Genomic DNA, 13,566 nt, shown 5'->3' with positions numbered 1-13,566 from the left:
GAGGCACCTCAAGTGGGGAGCTTTTCTTGAGGGCGCCAACAGGGCTGCGGTCCAAAGCTCTATCTGTGCCTTCACAGCACACCCTGAGGCCTTCACTGGTTTCGTCTGCAAGTGAATCTGGGCTCCAGCGTTAGTGTTTTGTTGAGTGTGCACCCCGGCAGGGAACCCTGCTATTCCACGGATTTCACTTGTGATACGGAGACCTTGTCATGGTCCCGATCTTCGTTTGCGCGGGGAACCAACAGAATGCGCAGATGCTGCAGGGGAGGACGGTGTGTCGGTCCTTACCCCGGCGGTATATCTGCGTTGTCGGTGGTCTCCTCCCTCGGTGCGGCAGCTGGGGGGGTACTCAAGCAGGTCCGAACCACTGCAGTAACGCTGCGCCTCCAACTGCTGTGCGGCCGGTTTGGGGTGGGCGGAAACGGGCTCAATGTGCGGCGGCTTCAACGTGTATCTATTCTCGGTGGTTCTCGGATGTGGGCCGTGGCAGTCTTTGGCGTTCCTCAGGCCTACAGCGTCCGAATAGGATCCTCCCCCGCTGGAGCCTTCGGCTTAGATTAGGCCGCCAGTACAGTGGGACCCCCGGGGTTCGTTCGCAAACCTCGTTTTGGGGTATGCAGGCTCCGATTTTCTTCGGGTCTTCGCCGGAAAGGCACAGCAGCGCTTGTTTTAACTGGTGTAGTGATTATTTGCCAGAAATGATTGCCTTTGGAAGCAATTTCAAGAATCAATGTAAGAATCAGGACGGGAGCTCAGCTCTGCTTCTGCCTCACTCCATGAGCTCCGGCCACGCCCCCCCAATTGATATTATAACAACGAGAATGTCCACATTTTATGTCTGAACCTTTTTTGCAAAGTCAATGAAAAGAATTTGTATTATTAAAATTCTATATACATATGGTTAGTTTATTTTTTCTCATTTGTATCCGGTCATTTTACATTTTTTAACTATAGAAAAAGCACATGGATGGAAAGTACAGAACAGCAACATTTTAATCATTATAGTCAGACAGGTGACAGATGTGACAAAAATTTTTGGAGGAATTTGTAAATACAGGTTACAACAACAGAATAAGATTCTCTTAACTACATTTAAATATTTACACATAAATAATTACATTTTAAACCTCATACCAAGGGTTAACTGGGAATGGTTTTAAAAGGTGGCTATTACAATATAGTTGAAGATAAGGACTCTGCAGTAGGCATAAGACAAAAAAATCATACCTCCATAACAACTATACTCAACCGGATATCATACGCCATGATCATATTAGGATTTATCGTGGCGGTAAGATATGGACTGGCAGGAAAAGAAGAAGTAGTTGTGTGGTTGATAGTAATTGTGCATGATTATCTGTCCTCGCACAAGGCAAAGCAAATACTCTGACAATATATGGATTTTATCATGCAACAAAGAGGCACCCCATTGTAAAGTATGCATCAGATTAATTCTGTGTGGCATTACAATGCAGAGAGGCATTGATTTGGTAAAGACTAACTGTTCCACAATTCAATAAGTCTCATGGCAACAACAAAAAACATTGTTTTTATATATAGTGATCTCAATTCATGTCTGCCCGTCTCTATATATCTTCCCACCTCTTTCTCCATCAATATCCATGCATCTCTATATCTTGCTGTATCCATCCCTCTATGCCGGTCCTTGTCGACCACTGTTTGCTTGTCTCTACCTTTATATTTATATATAAATAGATATAAATTTGCATCTATGCGTTTGTCGTTGTCTATCCATATCTCTCTATACATTTTACGTAATGTATCTCTTTATATATATCAATGTACATATCCATCAGTGTGTCAAAGTACCTTGATCCATAGGCGTGTCTCGATGGCTGTATCAATCTCTCCCGCAAATATAACTATATTTATGAGTTTTCATATATATAAATGTATAATTTGATCGATATCTCTATCCATCAACATTTATTCGTCTCCATGTATGCATATTAAGGAATGCCTCTATCGATTAGTATGTATAAAACGATCTCAGAGTTTATCTCTCTGTCTGCAACTTTACCTATCCATCACTCTATGCATTCATCTAAATCTGTATACATTTTTTTCTGGTGATCGTTTAACTTTTTTGGGCAACTCTGTAGCTCTATAGACCATTCTCCAACTGAAATAAGTAGCCCACACCCTCTATGCGTCTGTCTGTTTCTCTGTAGGTCTGTAGTATTGTGTTTTTAAACCGTAGATAATGTATTACATGCTCTAACATGCATGCCATTGGTGTGTTCAAGAAGCGCTGTGTTCTTGAATGGCCTCTTGAAGACCATAGTCAGCCATGGGAGATGTGAAGAAAGGATTTATAAAATGAGTTATTGCTTTTTTATCCAGCACAGAAGATGGATTGGGAGTGGCTAGGTAGCTAGCAGCAATTGTGAGGAATCCTGAGAAATTCTCAATTCTCCCCGAGGGGGAGTCTCTTCCCAGGTGAGGCTGCTACCCGATAGTCCCCCTGGGGGTGGTACACAGTTGGACGATAACATGGGAAGAGACTCCCCCTCTGGGAACAGGGACAGACGTCTAGGGAGAATGCAGTATGACCCCCCTCCCAATTACTCAATTTACACGTTTTGTACACCAAAGGCACATACTCAACCACCCCATGTACCTGTGTAGGGCCAGTGACATAAGATACACTGAGACAAGGAAGAGTATGGACTACCCAAGGATGACTCCCTTGACAATTACTGAGATGAGGAGGAGTTGCAGAACAATGAAGAGCCATGATGAGAACTTGAATTGGCATTCTAATTGTCAGTGCCCATTCAGAATAAAGAGGAAGGAAGGACTTACTCGTGTGTCCAGCCCACCCTGCAGGAAACGCGAGCGAGGAAGCGGTTTGGCGAAGAACAGAACAGAGATCGCTGATCGGGATGTGAACAAGGGAGCCGTGACGTGCCTATTCAGTCTAAAGAGGAAGGACCACACGGAAAACTGGTAAGCCAAAAGGTCCAGGCATGCAAGGAGCCTGGACGGTGCACAGAAGTGCAGACGTGCATGCCAAGAGAAACTACATGCCACCAGAGACAACAAGAGAAACCAGGGGAAGATTGAAGCTAAAGCCTGGAGAAGCCCAGGCCAACCAGAGAAAGCTAGCAAGAACCCAAAAGGTACCAGGGTTGCTGGGACGGTTGGTGAGCGTGTGAGGGAGTCGTGGAGGACTCCAAACAAACCGTAGAGGGGCGTGGTGAAAAACCCTGAGAAAACAGCACATACATGGGATTGGGACACTAACAAACAAAATAAGAGCCAGCGAAATCCCCTTCTTTCGGGCAGTATCTGGCAGGAGAGTGAACCAGGTCTGCCTGAAGTGGGCCATAGAGAACTTAGGGTCTGGGACCTGTACCCACAAAAGAAGATCCATCTAAAGTCAACTTCTTTGTGGCAGTACCTGGCAGGCGAGTGAATCAGGTCTGCCAAAACAAATGTATACGAAAAGCCAGGGGAAGGGAGTCATTCCTCCTGGTGTTGTGAACTGTGCAACCAAATACAAGAGAAGTCAGCGCAAGAGAGTCATTCCCCCTGGTGTTGTGAACTGTGCAACCAAATACAAGAGAAGTCAGCGCAAGAGAGTCATTCCCCCTGGTGTTGTGAACTGTGTAACCAAATACAAGAGAAGCCAGGGGAAGGGAGTTATTCTCCCTGGTGTTGTGAACTGTGTAATGCGAGAAACCTGAGGGCGTCCTCACATCAACTCCCCTTGGGTCCTCTTCTCAGGTAGCCAGGGAAAGGTCATCACCTTTGGATCCTGACCCTGGGGGTGGAGAAGCGAGGGAGGCTCACCTGAGTAGAGGGTCCTTGGGGATTGGGGATGAGATGTCCACAGGTGAGACGCAGTATTCCGCCTTTTCCTTTCAGGAAAAACCCTCTATCCCAGAGGCAATTATGGGGTATTGCTATCCCCGTCTCACTGACCAAGAACATGCCAGGAGATGCACCAGAAAGCGGGTAAATAAGAGATGGGTTGAGGGTAGAGTAGGTGAGACAGGATATCCCCATTTCCCTATTGAAGACCAACCTAACCATCCCCAAGACTTTATAGGCTATTGTACAACATCTCCCCTCATTTTCCCACACTTTACCAATGATAGTACTGGGACGAGGAAGAGGCGACTAGGAGTAATGAACACTAGTTACTACTTTCACCACTCTAGTACTGAAACGAGGAAGATGACTGCAAAGTACTGTGAAAGTCAGGTATGTCCCTTTAATTATGGTCAGGCAAGTCCAATTGGGAGTAAGTGGTTGCAGGTGTATAAAAGGAGACCAAACGAGCAACAGGGAGGCCTGTGTGGGAGAGACCAGCAGGGGATCCTTTCCGTGGGGACGCAACCATGGTGGGACCTAAGAGGAAGCTAGGACGCCGGCAAAAGTCCCAGAAGAACTGTGGAGCCCAAAGCGAGGTGGGCATTAGACACTTCCACCGGTGTAGAAGCCTCCATGATCGGGAGAAAGCAGCTGGAGCTGTGGATAAAGGAATAAAGAAAAAATGACCCGGTCCGCGTCTAGGGAAGAGGAGCAGAGCAGCTGGCCTGTGCTGGGAAACGCCCAGAGTGCGAGCGGGGCTCGCAGAGGCCAGCCTGCGAAGCAGAGAAGCCACCAGAGTAGAACACTGAGGACCATTGATTGCAGGGGAACAGCACTCAAAGCCGGGGCACTCCTAGGGGCTATGTGTGAGTAACAAAGTGCTGTATGAAGCATATTGAATACCGAACTGAATGAAAACTTGTAGCAAACCTAAATCACTCACATTGAAAACCGAGTTGAATGAAACTTTGCGGGCAAAGAGATGATGAAAGTCAAAAGGGAAAGTGCCCATTTGAAAACAACTTCCGAAAAAGAGCGCAAGGAAAAAAGAGTGCGACAGAAAGGTGGGAAATCCGTAAAACCACCACAAAGTGAACTTTATGAATGGAGACACTGTGGCAAGGCCAACGATTGGCATAAGACGTGCAACACATTATGGCAAAGCCAAGAGGCTAAGTGAATGTGAATTGGGCGACAGGGCAAGTGTAGAACCACCTGTGTGGGCTGAAGAAGCTAGGGTTCCTGGTTGTGCATCCTTTGATGGGTGGACATTGTAGTCTGACAACTGTGCCTCGACCAAGGAGCCCTGAATTGTGAAAACCAAAGACATTGTGAGACACACCAAGAAGGAGCACTGTAAGTGAAGTGTTGATGCAATCCAGAAGGACGGTCAAGTTGACCTAGAGTTGTGTTGAACTTTGAAGACCCGAAACAAGCTGCTACGTTGAAGTCTTGGGGAAGGGAACCATGAAACATGATGAATTGCAGATGTTGTCTTGAGGACAGAGCCTCAAGACCCCTTTCATTTGACCTGTGTTTCCTTGAACTTGGGTAAGGGAACCCTGAGGATTGTGTGGAACTGTATTGCATTGAACTTGAGAAAGGTAATCCTGAGAATTTTGGGGAACTTTCTTGAACTTGGGAAAGGGGAGCTGAAAAGAAAGCTAAGAGCTGGAAGAAGCTCAGAACTTTGTGTTAATCGCTATTTCTTATATTGTTATTTTTTTTAACTTTCTTTATTGGCAAGAAATAGCAGCAGGCATACAACACAGTACATCAGCAGTAGGTATTACACAGTCGGATTAAACAGTGCGTTTGGGGTTTTACCCAGGGAGATGAGTTAGTAGCCCATTAGTTCATTCTCAGTCGCGATCATAGTTTGGTCTATACATCACGTAATGGAGAAGAGAGCAGTTCTATGTCATCCTTACTGTTCAAGTAGCTGCAAAAGTCCGACCACACATTTTTCGGGCGAGAGTTCATGGTGAGGGAATTGATGTAGTCTTCCTCACACATTTGAGTCCAAGTAAGGGCCTTTAACCACATCTCGAAGGAGGGGGGAGGGGCACGGCGCTTCCAGCGCTGTAGTATACATTTTTTTGCCACCATGGCGCCAACATTCAGGAACTTAGACACCATTTTTGCCCCAGCCCCATCCCACACCCCGAATAGTATAGCAAATGGGTCAGGGCCGATGTGAATCCCCACTATTTCTGAAAGGGCTTGAGTCACTGCTTCCCAGAACGGGGCCAGCGGTCTGCAGGACCAAAACATGTGGGTGTCGTCGGCCTCAGCATCTCCACATCGCGGGCATGCATGGGACTGGGTACGTGCGAATCTCCCCACCCTGTGAGGTGTACAATAGAGGCAGTTGAGGAGTTTGTATTGCATGCACCTGAATCTGGAATTAAGGCAGATCTTGCCAGTGTGTGAACACATTTACCACCACATGGCGTCTGTTATTTCCAATCCCAGTTCGCTGCCCCATATGCCTCGTGGTTTCTGAGGTGCAACTGATGACTTTGCGGCCAACATTTTGTAGAGGGAGGACGTTATACCCCTACTATTGGCCGGAGGTTCATCTGGGTAAGAGGGCCACATGGCCCGAACTGCGCTCTAAGTCAGAAATATTGTAACAGCTCCAGCGCTGAACCGGAGTGGCCAGGGTGCTATGTCTGCGGGGTGATGAATTTACCCACGGGGTATAAGTCGGATAGTGCCAGGTATCCTAGGTTGACCCAGTGTTGCATGAGGAGTTTGTCATGTGTGGGGGAGAGGTCCAGAAAGAGCCAGATGGGTAGCCAATTATAGTATGGACGATGTTCAAGGTGGGATTGCAGTAGTCAACTCCATGCCATGATAGTGGTGGCGACGGGATCCGCCGGGGCATCAGTGTGGTATGTACGATAAACCGCCTCACTTGCGAGTTTCTCCAGTTTCACGTGGGGGGAGGATCGGGGATTTTATACCAGTGTGTGGCATGCTGGGCTTGTGCGGCAGTCCAACAGTGGCTGTGGTCAGGAGCATTGAATCCCCCTCTCTCATAAGGAAGGGTCATGTGTAGCCACTTCTTGCGGACCATTCCAGAATGCCATAGGAATTGGGCACATGCGGAACGCAACTTCGTGAAGTAAGGTTTCCCCAGCCAAATCGGAACATTTGCAAAAGTATAGAAAAGCTTGGGGACTACTATCATTTTAATTAGGGGCAGCCTGCCCGATAAGGAGAGCAGGAGATTACGCCATCTTGGTCTCCACTATTTGCGCAGTGGAAGTATAATTGTCAGTGAGTAGCGAGGATCGAGATAGGGATACCTGAACCCTAAGGTATCTGATGCCCTCTGGAGACCAGCGTAGAGGGAATTCGCATGTCGGTTGGTGGGTTGCAGTGGTGAGGGGGAATATCTCGGATTTATAGTAATTTATAGTAAATCCTGAGAACGTGCCAATCTTTGTTATATCGCGGATGATTGAGTCTAAGTGTACAGAGGGGTCCCTGATGTAGAGGAGTACGTCATGCGCATATAGTGATATTTCCAGTGTATCACGCAATCGAATACCCTTGCGGGTGTGTTTATCTCGGACACTGTCAGCCATGGGCTCAATAGCTAGCGCGAACAGAATCAGAAAGAACAGGCATCCCTGGCATGTGCCCCCATGAAGCGAGAAGGGTGCCGACGTAAAGTGTTGACCAGAACATTAGCCATAGGGTTTGTATATAGCAGTTTAATATAGGATATCATACATGGGCCGATTCCCATTTTCCGCAGGACAGCCCACATATATTGCCAGGACACCATGGCGAATGCCTTTTGGGCGTCTAAGGTGACTGCAACCGCATTAGCTTCAGCATTGAAGAGCCGACGAATATTAAGGGCTGTTGAGCGCCCAGGGACAAAACCGCTTTGGACTGGGTGGACTAGGTGTCACATTATGGGGAGGAATCTGTTGGCTATTACCTTGGCGAATATTTTGGTATCTGTATTTATTAGCGATAGGGGCATGTAGGATCCACAGTCGTCCAGGGGCTTACCCGGCTTGGCGAACACCGTAATTAGGGCTTCTCGCAGGGGTTGGGGGAGAGAAGCCAGACAAAGCGATTCAGACCAGACTCCGTGTGATCTCGGGGCCAGGAGAGCGACATATTCTTGGTACAATTCTGAGGTGAGCCCATCTGGGCCAGGAGCCGTACTCTTTGGGAGGCTGGAAATAGCCTCAGTAATCTCCTCAAGGGAGATAGGGGTGTCCAGTTGCTCTCTAGTGTCTTGGGAGATATAGGTCATGGAAATCTGGTCAAGGAGGAGGTCTATGTCGCGAGCGCTATGATCCCGCTGGGAGGCGTAGAGGGCTGCATAGAATTCCGAGAAGTTCTCCAGGATGAGTTGGTCCGACCAATGTCGGACACACTTTGCATCCTTGATTTTATCAACGCGGGTTCTGCCCCCTCTGCTCGGGCCAACCTGGCCAGGGTTCGCCCCGGTCTGTCTCCCTCGCCGTACTTCCGTGCAGCCTGGGGTCGGGCATAGTATTGGACCTCTCTAAGAGCGTGAGACTCGAAGGCTTCTAGCTCCGATCTGATCTGTGCTAGATTGGCTGGGGTAGGTGCGGAGATATACACCTGCTCGAGTTCTTTGAGTTTGGTTTCGGAGCCTTGTAGGCTATTTTTATATCTTTGAGTACCCCGGATTCCCTGGAGATACACATGCCTCTGATAAATACTCTGAATGCCTCCCAACGGGTCCCATCAGGTGTGCCATGACGTTTGTTGCAGTCAAAAAAGGTGTTAATGTCAGAAAGGATCTCAGCCTTGAAGATTATATCCCGCAGTGCCTCTGATTGAAAGCGCCAGGCAGAGTGGGTCGGCAGGCCATGGCCCAATTTGATGTGCAGCGTCACTAGGGAGTGATCCGAGAGTGTGCGTGCCATAATCTGTACATCTGTAGTCACTCCCATGAGCTCAGTCGAAATGAGGAATAAGTCTATCCTAGAAGAACTATCATGCACAGACGAGTAGAAAGTATAGTCTCTCGTGTTCGGGAAGAGTGCTCTCCACATATCATACAGACCCAGCGAGTCCATGTGAGCACGCAAGCGAGTGGCAGTCCAGGACGCAGCCCAGCGAGCCACTACATATCTGTCTAGGACGTTGTCTAGGATCAGGTTCATGTCCCCCCATTTCTTATATTATTGACATTGCTAGACATTGCTTAGCTTTAGTTGTGAGGGCAAGGATAGGTTTTGAACACAGACAGACTTTTAAGTTGAACACTTTGACTCAAACTTTCCTTCGTTTCGTTCAAGTAGGGAAATCCCACCTTAGCATAGGGCAAGTTAGGCCTTCTAGCAAGTTAGGCCTTCTACCATCCTGACATTCAAGTTAATACATTATTTCTGTTTGAACCTTGAATCTGTTGTCTGTGTCTTGCTTCATGATGCCTTCACAGTAACCAAATACAAGAGAAGCCAGGGGAAGGCAGCCATTCCCCCTGGTGTTGTGAATTGTGGTAAAGCAATTGGAAGAAAGGCCAGGGGAAGAGAGCCATTCCCCCATGCATTATTGAACCCAGAAAACAAGATACCAGGAGAAGAGAGGCATTCTCCTGGTATCCAAGACCGGTGGAAGGGAGACATTCCCCTTGGTCGTGTTGAACTGCAAAATCCAGATACCAGGAGAGAGGAGTAATTCTCCTGGTAACAAGACAAGAGCTGACAATACTTTCTGATACAAAGTGTTAAAGGATAAACAGTGTGTTTTCCAAAGAAAGGTGTTGGGACTTTGTCTTTTGTGTTGGAGGCCAATTTTGACATGGGGAAGGAAACCATTCCCTCAAGAAGAAACCATCACTGGAAAGTGAACTTTTATCCCCAGTCCAGAAGAAGGGAGTCATTCTTCTGGACCAAGCATGCCTACTTTATCTTTCATTTTAAATGTAAGGGACAGAAGTAGGCTTTTTGACACACAACGGTGGACTATTGAATTACACGAACATTCTGATCAAACCCTTAGTATTTAAGTTGAGGCAGGGAAACCCCTCTTAGAGTTAGGTTTTCTTTTTATTTTCTTGACTAATGAAAGTCTATTGCAATCATCATGCCGCCTATGTGTCAGTCTACTCCTTCTGTACCCTTACACAACGCATACTTATCAGGTGAGGGAATAGGTGCAGTGACTCATTTTTGAAGGAGGAGGGAGAGTCACAAGGGTGAAATTATGTAACTGATGGACAGAACTTTGTGTGTGTCTAAGTTGTATTGGATTTGAGGTGGTAATGCGCGTTTTCGGCATGTGTCATCAAGAAGTGTTTCTTGAGAATTGCGAAGATGGGTGGCTGTGCCTGGGTGTGATACAGTTCAGTTTCGTTTGGATGGGGTGCTTGAATTTACATTCAAGAAAGACTATCACCTGATTGTAAAAGATCCTGCGACAGTAATGCCATTATATGAGATATCAATTCACAGTAAGTAGTGTAAAACACAAAAAATACAAAAGAATAAATACATCCAACACTTTCAAGACCCAGAGCACAGACACCAGAGCTCACATCCAGCCTGGCCAACACACAGAGCACAAGCCCTATACCTTGCAACCTTTAAAGCTAACACTGAGACTGTGATACCCACGGATGTAACTGTTACCTGCCACCCAATAGTCAGAGCATAAACACAATACTGGGCCTAGGTGTAAAAACATAAGTGTTCCCCTCACCCCCATGTTTGATGCTGGCTGTCACCATAGAGAGGATGCAAGTACGGAAACACATGAAAACAACCGTCACCTGGGTGTAGGTCTTGGTGGTATAGTACATACTCTTACTATTAGGGGACTATACAGAGTCAAGATTTGGGAGGCTTGCCATGAAAAAAGTCATGCCACTTTTCCCAACAAATGAACCTTGGACAACTAATTATAAACTTACACATAATCTTTCCTGCATACTATATGGTGAATTGAATCAGTACTCTATCCCTGCAACATTCGGACAGGGTGGAACATGGAGATGTGTGCTCATGCTGTGCATCTGGCTCTGCCCCTTATTGGGCCTGTAATGGAGTCAGCGTCCTGGATCGGACACGAATATTGCCCCTACTGTGCCACTCATTGTGCATGTGGGGTGCAGAGCATGAGCATACAGCCACACTGCTGTCTGTGTCCTGCTCCAGGCCGCCATCCTACAGGCAACCAGGCTGAGCAGAAACACATGGCAACACTGCTGTCATGGATAGGATGCACAAAAGAGAAGCTAATAGGACACAGCAATAAAGTGTTCAACTAGCAGCCACAAAGTGCACTCTAGCCAAGCAACAAAGCACACCATGCTTGGTTTATAGTACACGTCACCACCTTGCCAGTCCGGAACCTTCAGAGCAGACAGTACAGCCTCCCACCCCCAACTGCCGCACAACGGCCTCCCTTCTGGACATCTATGGCAAAGTTTATCATACATGCCCAGAAAAAAGGCATGACACAGTAAGCACTCGGGCAGGCAGCAGGTGACTGTGGGGCCCAGCCCTTATGACCACTGTCGGAAACCTGAAGGTGTCTCACTGACTAGTCCCTGGGGACCTGTCATCCAGGTGGCCAAGACACGGCCAGCGCTATTGGATCCAGATCCTTGGGGTGGACCAGTGAGGCAGATCACCTTGATGGGGGTTCCACGGGGAGTGAGAGTGGGACACCAATGGGTAAGACGCGGTTTCCCCTTCTTTTGACACATTTTCTCCATTCTACCACCATGTAGGATGTACAAAAACACTGCCCGCCCTTCCGATAAAAGCCCTTTCGCATGACACACCAGAGAACGGACAAACACCAGTCCCAAAACAAGCGTCAGGCAGAGTCAGGCAATTGATCAGAATCACACACACACACCTGACGGCACTTTCCCTTCTCCACAGGGATAAAAGGTGGAGCAAAAGAGCACAGTACAGGCAAGGCAGACCGCACGACGAGACAGCTATCCAGGCCCAGCAGTTCAAGAGGAGGAGGAAAGCGGTGAATATCGAAAGGCTGACAAAGAGAGACACGACGTTACCCCTTCCGACGCAGACCCGCGAAGCCTACGCAGAGGAGATCGTAAGACCGCGGACACTAGCCCAAGTGTGCTGCAACAGATGTCAACAGTACATGGAGCGTGTCGACGCTGATAAGCGGAGGCGAGGGAAACGTCTGCTACCGTGGTACCGGAGTTGACTCCAGTTACAAGGAAAGCAAAGTGGTTGATTACAGCTGGTGAGACGAGGTGAGAGCCGATAAGAGTCGGGCTGCAGTGAATGAAAGTTGCAAAGTGGCAATTTGAACTCAGTTCAAAGAACTGTAAAACTGTAAAAGTGTTCAGGGGAGACCAGCTGCAGAGGGAATCGGTACCACGTGGGTGTTGCTCCCAGAAACTCTGGTCAAGCCCCATCTGAGTGAAACTACCGATACCAGAAGGCCGTAGGAGAGATGCCAAATTAGGTCAAAGTGGTCATGCAGGTGGTCAAGCGAAATCCCTGTATAGTCAAAAGCCTTTGACCGAAAAGACTTTAAAGAAAGCAAGGGAAGTGAATCCTGCCACATGAGAAAGTAAGGGAAGTGAATCCTGCAAGTCATTGAAAATAAAGTGACTGTGAAGTTGGCAAGAGTGAACCCGGAAGAGGGATGCTGACGAGAAGGAGGCGAAGTCTGAAGTCCCAGGAAACAGTGTGTTGACAAAGCTGAACCCGGCAGAGGGATGTCCACTGGAACTGTTTAGAAAGACATTGAGGCAAAAGACATTGCAGGGGAAGGGAAAGATCCCATGTCATCTGAGATTCGAGCCCGGCAGAGGGAGATGCAGGCGTGGAAGGTTAACACCCAAAATATATGTAAAGCAGAACTTTATGTTTGTCTGTTGTTTTCTTTGGTGAACGTATCAGGCCCTCAGGAGCAGGAACCCGCAAATCCCAAAGGCCTTGATAGCGATAGGAACTGTTTGAAGGGTCAGCGCCCAGAAGAGGGTGACCCAGGGGTGAAAACATCATCCGGAAGTATAAATAAGGGATCAGCGCCTCAAAGAGGAGGACCCCGAGGTGAAGCCATCACCCAAGGTGAACTGTGGGAACGAACTTTGATTTTCATTAAAGGAACTTTTGTTTTGTTATTAAATACGTCAGGCCCAAAGGCAAGAGACTTTCAAGGGAAACGAGACTTGGCCATCGCCGGTCCAGACAGATGCAAGTGAAACTGTTGACTCATGCTGGGAAAGCTCGAGTGTGTGCTGTGCTCCAAGCTCCCATCTTACTCTGTGCTCAAAACGTGGGGATTCCCAAGCTACCGCATCCATACAGATTATTTGCAAACACTTCTTTCTTTTCTTGAAAATCATCCCACACCCTTTTTTTCATTAGTTGTGAGGTTTGGCAATATGTTTCTTAGTATAGGCCCTTTTTATTTTGACACAACGCTACTAGGACTGCCTTATTTTAATTTTTATGGTCGACGCTGGCTCCCATCTTAGATTTAGGCGTTTTTCCAACCTGCATACACAGTTTAATAAACACCCTTGAACTGTGACCACTTGTGTCCGTCTTTACTGTTGCCACCATGAGCTTCTCACATCACAGGGTACTGGTCAGCCGCAAAGACTGGCCATGTCTCGGGTGGTCCTGAGCACACAGCACTGTGCGGTATCTAAGACCCGCACCGCAGCTACAGTGGGCCACAGCGGGGTGGCAAAGGGTGAAAATGGAAGCAGTGCGCAGTACAAAT

The 13,566-nt window shown here is 47.6% G+C and overlaps 1 protein-coding gene across 2 annotated transcripts in view; it reads right to left on the bottom strand.

The window, feature by feature from the left end:
* Positions 1–13,566, bottom strand: part of LOC138566630 (acylamino-acid-releasing enzyme-like) — a 1,701,869-nt gene that overhangs the window by 575,290 nt on the left and 1,113,013 nt on the right. The window lies entirely within an intron of this gene.

Source organism: Ambystoma mexicanum, chromosome 2p (genome assembly GCF_040938575.1).
Source record: "Ambystoma mexicanum isolate Mex_15411 chromosome 2p, UKY_AmexF1_1, whole genome shotgun sequence".
Classification (NCBI taxonomy): Eukaryota; Metazoa; Chordata; class Amphibia; order Caudata; family Ambystomatidae; genus Ambystoma; species Ambystoma mexicanum.
The sequence above is the reverse complement of the archived record's forward strand: the minus strand, read 5'-3'. Positions and strand labels throughout refer to the sequence as shown.